This window comes from Anas acuta, chromosome 2 (assembly GCF_963932015.1).
Source record: "Anas acuta chromosome 2, bAnaAcu1.1, whole genome shotgun sequence".
In the NCBI taxonomy this organism is placed as follows: Eukaryota; Metazoa; Chordata; class Aves; order Anseriformes; family Anatidae; genus Anas; species Anas acuta.
Window position 1 is genome coordinate 101185615 of NC_088980.1, and position 12108 is coordinate 101197722.

The 12108-nt window shown below is 37.0% G+C and overlaps 1 long non-coding RNA gene across 1 annotated transcript in view; it reads right to left on the reverse strand.

Annotated features, from left to right (window-relative positions):
- The window catches only part of LOC137850892 (uncharacterized), a 65530-nt gene that overhangs the window by 52705 nt on the left and 717 nt on the right, over nt 1-12108 (reverse strand). The window lies entirely within an intron of this gene.

Consider the following 12108-nt stretch of genomic DNA (forward strand, 5'->3'; position numbering starts at 1 on the left):
GAGATCATAAACTGAACCTTTTCTTCACAAATCTATTTTAATTTGCCTTTGTAGCATTATAGCAAACATTGTCTACTTTTGCTTTTTGGATAGAATTTCAGAATAAGAAATGGAAAAGTGAGCTGCTGTTCAAAGAGCTGATTGGAAAAGTCAATATAATTGACAAAATATTTTGTTGAGTATTTGAGGTTCATCTGTTTTCCATTCTAGAATAGGCTATCTCACTTTTCCTTTACTTAGCGGCACTCAAATTCAAAAGCAATCCTAACAGAAAACTATATTTGAAGAAGCTGTTTTGTTTGTTTGTTTTGTTGATTTTTTTTTCCTGGTTAAAGAACTAGGATTTATCCTTACTCCTCAATTTCAATCAAACAAAATACACATCTAATACAGATTTGCCACCTACACAATCACAAACAAATATGTCCTATATTTAAATCAATCAATTGATACAGATAAAGTTATTCAGGTTTATTGTTGTATAACACAACGTATAAGAAAATCTTAATATATTCTCTCCTACAGTTCAGCATTTAATTAATGAATCCCTTTGAACATTTTTGCTCACTCCTTCCTGCTTTTCCTGCCTCTTCCCTACACATATTTATAGAGTTGTCAATGGTAGATACATAGCTAATGGTATTCATAACCCCTATTTAAGGATTTGAAAATAACAATTATGTTTGTTGTATATTACTTCATCAAAATGCTTACTCTTAAAATTGCAGTATCATATTATTGTTGAAATGAAAATAAACTTCTTTTATAGCAGGGTATTTCTTTAAATGTGCCATTTTTAAAATAAATTTGCAGCAGGATTTCAATAAAGTTTTTAAATTATTGAACAGTGTATGGCTGATGTACAAATATTTCATCCAATATTTGATGTTATGTAAGCCTCACTGCTATGGGCTAGCACACAAATTTTCTTAAAGGGTATGTCGTACATCACAAATTGCAATATTTCAAGATTGAAATAGACATTGATTTGCTTTAATGTTAATGACATAGTGACATGTTTGAGAAGTAGTCAATAGAATCTTCTTCACTTCACATAATACTGGCCTGGATACCAGACATTCGATTCATCTCCATTTATGCTGGTATATCTAAACCAGTCACCTGTATTTTGATTTGATATCTAGACTTCTTATATAGCTGGGAGAAAAAGAGGTGTTTAGTGGACACAGTTTAACTTAATATAAAGTAGGTAATTTAGGATACATATCTAATTTTATATGAGAAGGTCAAATGAGTGATCTTTGAGTGCCTCTTGCCAATGCTTGCTTTCCTAATTGCTTTTCTCTTTTCTCTTCTCTCTCTCCCCCTTTTCCTCCCCCCCTACCCCCTTTAATTTCTTTCAGGGGTGTGGGGTGAGTAGCCCTAGTCTCCTTTGAAGACCGTCTGGAAGGAAATCTGGAAGGATCTGGAAGGAAATTTTAAACTATTGGGGTTTGGGAAACTAGGCCAGTTTAAAACAAAAGATGAATTGTTTTGAAATACTTAATGTTTGAAATATATTTTTATATATTTTTTAAATTGTTTATACTTTAAACTTTCTTCTGTTGACTGTTGTTCTGTTTTACCTATTGAAAGTAAATATTTCTATTTTTAACTTTTCTTAATAATAGATATTTTAATTATGGAAATAAAACATTTTACCTCTTTTGTTCTATTTCTCCTGTTTGATATTCTCAAGCTAACATGCTGATGCTTTTCTTAAAGAAAAGATTCACTTTTTGCTTGTACAATGAACAACAGTTTGAACAGGTTTATGCTATTTTCTAGTATATTCAAAGCAGTCATGTTAATTTAGTAGCAGACTGAAAGTTCTTAATTTTTTATTCATTACATTGCTATGGTGTCAAAGGTCAAGAGGCAGCTACCTGGAGAAAGCTGGACACCTGGCTCCTGACAGATGAACTGCCAAGGTATGGGGAATCTAGAAATGTGAACAGATAAGATGACTAGAAATTTTCTCATGTATTGTCAAAGCTTCAAGAGATTTCATATGCTTGACCCCATCGATCAGTAATATCAATGTCATTTATTTTTACAGAGCACTGTCAGAAAAAACAAATAACCAAACCAAACCAAACCAAACCAAACCATCACCACCACCACAACAACAAAAACCCTTGGAGCAATTCTCTGAAATTTCTTTGTTACTTTTAGCACAGTACATGTCTCAGAATTTGAATGAGCTCTGAGCTAACGTAACTGGAACTTGGAGAGTTTTCTGGGTATATTGCAAAACTATGTGGATTTGAGAGAATGAAGGAGGAGTGCAGAGTTTACTAGGGGACACTTTTCTGTCTTCTTGGCTGCCAGACATAATCCTGTGTTTGTGGGACTGTCATGGGTCAGCACAATTTAAGTCTTTTTTTTTTTTTTTTCTTTTTGTGGTCTTTTTTCTTGTCTGGTGCTGTTGCCATTGTGAATATATTACAAAGGATGTAGAGATGGAGGGAGATTTATTGTGTGTGGTAGAAAAGTGAAAAAAAATACTTGAAACCCAAAGTTCTTTTTTATTGACAATTAGAATACAGATCAGTTGCCATGTTTTCTGGAAAGAAAAAAATCCCCAAATATGAGTAATCCTCCAAACTGCTTAACTGTTCTTTGAAGCACTTGTTTGAAGCACTCTGAAGCATGGATTAATATTTTTGTTCTTATGTCTATTACCTTTCAGTAGTAATATTTAAAAAGTGCAGTTGAGTGAATTTGCATTTTTGTGAATACATCATTCCTACCAAAATAATACTTTTCATGTGTGCCAAGGATATCCATTGCATGTATGTGTACATGTAAAATTTATCATTGATATACAACACCTCTGTGAAAGTATCTGTGACTTCTTAAAGCCTCATAAGCAAGACAAAGTCTTTTACACTACATATGAACTGTTGCTTTAAATGGCCTTAGTAAAGCCTTATAGCCAAGACAATGTCTTATATACGAACTGTTGTTTTAAAATGGCCTTGTAATGGTTACTCAGGTTCTGAATCCCACGATTCTGAACTCCACGATAGTTTAATGAATCGCTAGTGCGATCAGGGCCATCTCCAGGCATAGGCAGAAGATGCAGTTGCCTAGGTAGCAAACTGCAATGGGCAGCTTAATTATCTTCCCCTAGCTATGTCATATTGCTGGAAAGCCACTCTAGTTAGCTAATATTACTGGGTGTGTTATCTATGGAGTGGCAATTCGTGTCGAGGAAATGGTTGATATTAATAAAGAATGGGGAGATTTGGGAGTGTGGCCATGGGGGTCGGAAAGCCCCGTGGTTGAGATAACATTAGACTCTTAAAGCTGAGGCCATCAGGAATATAAAAGAGTTTAGAGGGAACAAAGAAGGGTGATTCAGGAGACTCCATGCAGTCTCGGGTTGCTTGTTCTCCAGCCGTTAAGGCATTGAAGTTTCTGGGTGTTTGCTGTTGATGTTATATTCAAAGTTGTTTGACCAATGAAAAGTTGTTTTGAAAAGAACTGCTGTGGTGAGAAGGGTATAAGAGGGGAGCCTGCCCTCAAGATTTTTTTTTTTTTAAAAAAGGCAACACGATGAAGTTATGTCACAATAAAGAAGTAAAGAAGTAGAAAGAAGGAATGAAAAGGAACAGGCTGGCAGAACGGAGACCAGGACGGGAACAGGCACATTGATCGCCTCATGAAGATAGGTTCAGCCAAACTCAGCAAACTGCTCAGAGAAGCTCGTACTGAAAGTCGCTACAAATGGGCGCACCGGAGCTAGAAAGAAGCTAAAGCTGAGAGAAGCTGACCCGCGCACACAACTGCCTCTTGCTGGTAAGCAGTTGCGCATTATGGGGAATCATACGTCCTTAGGAACAAAGACTGTCCTGGTAACCTTACAGCTTATTCTCCTTCTTAACAATTGGACAGTTTATGAGCCTGAAACATGGGACCAAACTGAGGTCAAGGTGTGGGACTCTGCAACTAAAAACGACAAGGTTGCAGTGGGATTGCTCAGCACCTGGCAAGCAGTCTCTGAGGCCTTAAAGAGCCATGTGGGACCACAATCAGAAACGTGTGGTTTGCCAGATAGTGAGGGAACTACGGGCTCCTTTACTGATCTGACTGCTACGCCATCGGCCCCTTTGCTGCTACAGCCATCACAGGCTTTTGCTGTTACGCCCCCTGCTGACCTGGACGTGCCTTTTGACCAAGGCCTCATTGGCCTTGGAAAAGAGATGGATATGTTTTTCTTCGATCTGGGAAGAACGGGATACATAAGGCCCGAAGGCCGAGTTGCTTGACAACTTAAAGTAAGACATATTGTTCAAAAGGAATGGAAAATGGAGACTTGTTTGTAATCAAGCAAAGCAATGGAAAATTGAGACTTTTAAGTCATGGAACTTAAAGGATTGTTTGTTACCTTTTCTGATTGTACGTTATGTATAGGCATACTCGGGTTTAGTATGTAAAGCAGTGTTCTGTGTATTTAGAATGTTTGATGTTCGTGTGTGCGTGTTGGTGGAGCATAGACTCCCCGCACACCCAACGCTGTTTACTTGCCTTTTATAGCTTTTTTTTATACCTTTTATAAGTATAAATATTACAAAATTCAGATTGAGTTGAGACTTCATTTATAACAGGTGTATGAACTAGGAGTTATGGCTGCGTGTAACTAGGGGAGGGAAAAGAAGCAGTAAATTTGGCATGAAATTCTGCCATCTCTAGTTCATGTCTACCTCATCCCTCTATGGCTTCTTTTATTGCTGAAGGATCAGCCTTACCTCCCTCTCCAGACTTAGAATGGCAACATTTTTTTTTTTTTTGTCTGTATTGCTGAGAGGTCTTGAGCTGGTTCCAAAAGCAGTTATGTTAGAAGAACAGAGAGAAATTCAATTGCCATTATAAAAAAACTATTTATATGACCTTTGTAAATGTTCGTTGTATTTTTCCATTTTTCTAGATGAATGAATGCCATGTATGATGTGATGAAAAATTCATAGAGTTTAACTTTTGAATTTACCCTGATGGCTCTTGTATTATCAAGTTTGATAATATCTTTTGAGAGGTATATCCAATCTTAATTAAAGACTTCAAATTACAGAGAATCCATCATACTCTTTGAAAAGGTCTTCCAGTCTTAATTACTACCACTGTTAATAATGTAGAACTTATATATCACTAAATTTTGAGCTTCATGTTCCAACTGTTTGATCATTTCATACCTCTTGCTGTTAATTTATGAACCCTCCAGTATAACCTCTCTGGGTAATGATCTATAGAGTGACTAATTTGCATCCTAACTTTACTCCCCAAAATTTAAATAGAACCTTCTCTTTAACGAGGATCAGCTAAGAACTATACCACTTTCTTGAGGTAATATTCAAGGTAATTTTTAATGTATTGGTTTAGGTTCCGGAAGGAGCAATTTCCTTAGAGCATGTTATCTATTTCATTAGAGCATTTATCTATTACAGTTAGCTAAGTTTGTTACAGCTAACTTGTAACAGCAGGTTACATGCTACGCATGTGGTGCTACACTGTGTTGTGTAGACACAAACAATCTCTCTGGCAACATTTACAAGTAAAAGATAATGACAACAAAGGCATTCAGAATAACAAAGTACAGATGGAGAAGACATTTTAAAAAGAAACCTGCTGGCAAAAACAAATTATCATGAAAAGCTGTAATAAAAGTGGAATCTTTCCAAAATTTAGTCTTTGAAAAATCAGGGTTAAATCCAAAAGAATTTAATACGAATCTCATATTCCAGTCTGAGAGGTAACACAGTTACACAGTGTTGTCTGTAAAACAGCCTAAATCATTTGCAACTCGCTGGTATATTGTTATGACCTTAATATTTCTGCACCACTTTTCTCATGTGAATTAAAGGACAGTGACAATGTATTTAACATTTAGCAAAGTAAATGTTAAAATTAGCCTCTTATCATTAGTGCTTGGGACTAATTTTAAAATACACCATTGACAAAATTGGGCAACAATGAACTCGTACTTTAAAAAGACTTGATATCCTATACTTTTGACATTTTAGATGCCTAATTCTCAAATTGTTAAGGCTTACTTAAATATTTGGGGTTCTAAACCTCTTCTGTTTCAAAACAAAATAGGAGAATTAGGTGTGGAAGGATTCAGTCAGCTTTACAAAGGCTGCTTACCTTAAGGTAGTCTCAAAAAAGAAGGTTTTTATTTTTTTTTCTTTTTTTCTTTTTTTCTTTTGCCAATCCCTGCCTGAAGATATGTACCATTTCCGTACACCAGGTGAACTAAACTGAGGGAAAATATCTAGCTGGAAACTATATTTTACCGGGTGAGATGCTGTGATTTTGTGTTTATCAGTTGTGATAAACCCTTATCCTGGAAAAAAGGAGGAAAAGTAACTAGATATGACAAGAGCAGTAAATCAGTCCTTTCCAAGTAGCCCTCATTAATGTTAGTTTAAAGTACTTGTAGAACCATACCTCTCCATGAAGTAGTACTTCCTAGTAATTTTATTAAATCTAATAGGGTTGTACAAAGCAAGATATCCCACTAAGTTGGATGAATGTGGCTTTTATTGACAGCAAATCGTTTAGGATGTTTAGGTAGAACGGGATAAGTATTATGTAAATTCAGAGCATTGTGCTACAAACTGCGATATTCCACTTTAACCTGAGAATTTGACTGTTTCACTGTTATGAGTGAAATAATAATGTTACTCCTGCCCACACTCCTTTTAATACAGTATTCTTTGTTCAAGTAAGTGCAGCGTTTGAATTCTTTATGATGTAAATCGTCTTAATAGCTATCTTAAATATTGTTTGGTTTATAAAAAGCAAAAACAGGAGATACTATTAATCACTGCTGCAACCCATATGAGTTGTAATCCGTAGCTTTACAGTTTTTTAACATTTCTAAAGCTACTACATATAAACGTGAACATTAGTATAATGAATAGAAATACAAAAAATATGCTTAGTTAAGACTTGTAGTTGTACTCTTTCACTGTAATGTCTAATTTAGTATCTTCTTAATCATATAATTTGGAGACAATGGTGTAGATCATAACAGTTTTTATTTTCAGTCTTACGATTTAATTGCTATCCCTGTACATTCTGCTTATCTAGCATGAACACTTCACATATATATTCCTCATGGGATGTGCAATATATTTAAAAATCTCTTTAAGCTAATTTTAATTTTCTGGTGCTAACAAATAAGCATACTGTATTTATAACTGATGGAAAGTGACCAGTAACGGTATAGGGATTTAGGCCCAAATCCAAGGTTTATGAAGTCAGTAGAAAGAACAAAAAAAGGCACGCACTTCATTGAATTCACAGCAGTGAATTTACATTAGTATTGCAAAGTTACAGCTGATATACCTCTGCAAAAAAAGGAATCATATGTTGGTTGCTGGCTCCAGCTTTAATGCCTACTTGTTTTTGTAGTTGTTGTTCTTGTTTTCTGTGAGGAGGAGAAGGTATTTATTTCAATAGTTTCTTAGACTTCCAATACACAAGGAAAATACTCAGCAAGGAAAAGAAAAGCCCTTCCTCTATCACTTTTCTGGTTTTGTTATGATTAACTTGGCAATCTACTCTATTTAATAAAGCATCATTTACAGATAGGTCACAAAACAGCTGAAATCTAAACAGCAAGCCTTGAATACTTAAATGCTTCCATAAATACAACATTGTTAGCATTAATTTATACAATTGGTAACAAGTTTCCATGGTGAAAAATGTGCACTGGTGTAGCTCTGCACAGGTATTGTTCCACTGAATCTGATATTCTTAAAATTTTGTAGTGCATTGTGTTGACCTGCTGCTGAGAGTCATCCTGAGATCTCACTGCTGTACACATCACCACTGACATATTTAAAACACTTCCACTGAAGACTTTGATAAAATTGCTTCCAAAGTAAGAATGAACTGTTCCATTTGCTTCATTTGCAGTGTCTGAGATAGTCATGAATGGACTTAAAATTACCCCTCTACACAGCTGGAATTTGTAAAATGCGGTTTCGCAATCTACTTAAGCTGGCCTGAAACTGTGCTGCCCTGTTGTGTCTGCACGAACAATTATGTAGCAATGAGACTGCCAACTGCTCCAACACAAAGGGGCTGGCAGGAGCATGCAGCCCGGATAGAGAAAGAGTGCAGCACTGCGGCTTTTGGCAGTAGCACCATCCTATATCTCTCTGCTGACAGTGACACCAGGCACTTTTCAGTCTTACAATGCTGGAGAACTCCTCAAGAAAGAATACGGAATTGCTGCCTTTGCAATACGGAAAAACAACAAAACACCATCACCAAGAAAAATTGTTACTTTTTTTTTTTTTCTTCTTCTCCGCTTGTGCAGTCTGATAAACATAGTTTATTTTCATGTGTAATAAAATCAGAATGTTCTTATTCGCCTGTTTGTGTTTTGTTGCTCTTGCTTTTAATTGGTTGTGACCATTAAATACTTCTTAATATAAATAGAAATAAGAAATATAAGGCCTGTAAGAGTACCACCACATGCTGTTTTGCTCTTTTCTGGGTAATCTACAATCCATTTCCCCTGTACTCACCCAAAACCCCAAAACATTGGAACTTCAAGCTGACAACTGTTTATATAGATTACATTTATCAAATTTTCTTCAGCAGCATCAGATTTCTCCCTGAGAAACTACTTAATTAGTTAACAGTGTAACATTTGTGGTCCAATCACATGTGGTTACACTGAGAGGAAGTGCACTTGTATATATTAAAAAGTTAGTGTAACAGATGGAGATTTGAACCCTGACCTGAGAAGGCAGTATACACTTTATTCTGGTACTAGTTTATTCCAAAATGTGTCAGCTATTAGTGGATGGCTGAGGGTCCAACTCCTTATTTCTAATACAATTTATTAATGTTTGTGGTTATATTATGAAAATGATTTCACATACTTATTGAGTAACAAAAATACATTGTATGCTGAAGCAGACAAAGGATTAGGTCATTTAAGAGTTAAGAGTTTTTGGTTAGCATCCTTTAAAGGAGAAAAGACCATTGTCCCTATGTCTTCTGTGTGAAAGGTGGGTGCTTCTGACCAACAAATGATATAGAAGAGGATCCATCAGACCACTGCATTCTCGTACAATGTTTTTGTTCTTGTTTTGTCTGTTGAAAAAAGAGCTGTGCATGATGTATATTTGAAGAACTCCCAGTGAGTTAGATCTATGGGAGGATTTAGATTGAGAAACATGTATTGTGCTGGCTACAGTTAGGTTTAGTCTGAGATAAGTCATCCTGCCAGCATGAAGAGATTTTTAAGTGGTCAGAACTCAATCCTAGACTTGTAATGCCTCTGAAATGAAACCTCTACTTTAAATTTAGGAGCTTATATACTTTCGCTACTTGAGGAATTAGGCAGAAGGTTCAAGAGTCCATCATTACTGGATACCTCATTACCTCAGTCCAGATCCTACCTAAAATACCTGTCTCTTTTCATGTATACAGAACTATGTCTTGTACTTGATAGCAGCATTCATTCATTTATGAACTTTTGTATTATCAATATGCTCTTTGACACCGGCAAATATTTTGTTGCCGTCCAGCTGATTATCCCCTCTTCACTTCCATCTGTTAACACTTGGCCTGTACTCAAGCAGGATAACACTGCTAGCATTTTCAAGATCATTCAGATGGCTGATTTTGGTATTAATGCAGAATGCTATCCCTCAAGTGGTACACCACAGTATATTTCCAAAAATGACCCACTCTGATATTTAAAACCTGAAGTGACAGAGGTCGCTTCCCCATGTGTCAAATTCATTTTCTTGGTAGATATTTTACAGCACTTTTTTTCCTCCTGAAAGCCAAACAGCCTTGTTTTTCAGCTATTCATAGTTATGAACAGTATTTGAAAATTCAACAAATAATGCAATTTGGTGCCATATGCTCAGTGCTTCTATAAATAATAATAATAAAAAAAATAGCAATTTAATTTACTTTCACAATTACTGACCACTCCTCAAACAACATTATGCAATCAACTATGACAGAATGGCACTTCAGGCTCATCTCATGAAAAAAGCATTGGTTACAATCCATGGTCACTATTTCTAATTACTGTATTAGGTTGATGTGGCAAGGTTTTGGTAGCATGGGCTGCCAGGGTGGCTTCTGTGAGCAGAGCCCAGCAGCTGCCCATGTCAGATCAGAGCCAACTTCAGCTGGCTCCTAAAGGAACCCACCACTGGCCAGAGCTGAGCCAGTGAGTGATGCTGGTTGGGCCTCTGGGAGAGCAGATTTAAGGAAGGGAAGAAAAAATGCTGTGCAACAGCATCTGGGAGAGAGGAATAAAAAAAAAAAAAAGGAAAAAGGGAGAGAAACAGCCCTACAGACATCAAGGTCAGTGCAGAAGGAGGGCAGGAGGTGCTCCAGGTACCAGAGCAGCAGTTCCTCTGCGGCCTGTGGAGCAGGCTGTCCCCCTGCAGCCCATGGGTCCCACGTGGAGCAAATCTCCATGGTGCAGCCTGTGGAGAGGAGTCCACGCAGGAGCAGACAGTCTGAGGGGAGCTGCCACACGTGGGGGGCCCATGCTGGAGCAGTTTGCTCCGGATGGATGGACTCTGTGGTATGGAACCACGTTGGAGCAGTTCTTGAAGAGCTGCTGCCTGTGGGAAGCCCATGTAGGATCAATTTATGAACAATGGCATCCCATGGGAGGGACTGCACATTGGAGCAGGGACAGTGAGTGACCATGAAGGAGCAGTGGAGATGAAGTATTAGGGACAGACCATGCCCCCCATTCTCCATTCCCTGAACTGTTCAAGAGGAAGGAAGTGGAAGAGGGTGGTTGGCGTGAAGGTGTTTTTAGTTTGCTTTTAGTTTTTCACTGTTCTAGTCTGTTAGCAATAGGCAATAAATTATATTAATCTCCCTATGCTGAGTCTGTCTTACTTGTCATGATAACTGTTGAGTGATCTTCCTGTCCTTATCTCAGCCTTTGAGCCCTTTCCTGATACGTCTCCCTTTTTCCTTTGATGAGGGGGAATGAGAGAAAGGCTGTGATGGAGCTCAGATGCATAGCAGGATAAAATCCCCATAATTACTTAAATTAACTCCTCTGAAGTTTGGTTCACTTAATTGTTTCTCATGGATGCCAGTTGGATCCGTGAGATTGTTTGCTTCTTTTCAGTTGTAGTATTGTAACTATGGGTAGTATTGTAACTATGGGTCTCTGCTGACTATTGGAAATTGCTAATTGAAAGAAAATAATCGAATGTTAGCTGCAGCACTATTCTTATTTTTCCAGAGTATTTCCCTATCCTTGACTATTTTAGCCTCCAAGCCCCTGCTCAACAAAGCTATGACTTTCTTCTTTTTCAGTTAAACTTTCCCACAAAACATCTAGTACCTACCGGAGATTCTTCATTTAGTGCTGCTCCCAAGACCTCAATGACATACTCCAAAATGTATGAACGACACTGCTTGCCACCAGCTTCAGTAGAAGCTGAACTCCAAAAATGAAAATAATAGTCATAAAATATATACATATATATATATTCTCTTTATATAACAAGCCAGTGACTACTGGAGTCTTCTGCAAATTAATCAGGAAAGTGTGCTTTACAGCTGCCCCTGGAGAAGTAAGAGGTCTTTATTTATACTTCTCACTTAAACATAATTATGTGAAAATGGCAGAAAGTAAGGAGCTAAAACTAGGTGAAATTATACATGGTTAAAGATACTCCTGCTTTGCCATTTGCTTAGCAGAAAATTAGTCATAGTTATTCTGACATTACAACATCTCTGATGTTGTGAAAGAGCTTCTACAGAAAAAGCAAAATCTTCTCACAGAGTGAGAAGGCATCTTGGAAGCGCTTTACTCTTGCTTTCAACCTTACAAAGGTCCTCCACATGTCCTGTTCTTTGGGGTTACCTAAAAACTTATGGAAGAAGTCATACTCTGAGATTACAGTATGTTCCAGAACTGGTCAGCCTTGGGAAAGTAATAATAATTATAAATAATAATAAAAATACCCACACCTACATAAAAGGTACAATGTACAGCATAATGGGAATAAAAGGAAAAAGGGTTGGGAGGTTTCCATTTGTAGTGTGCCCCACTGTTTCTACTAATTTAAATAGGAAAGCAGCTTGTAT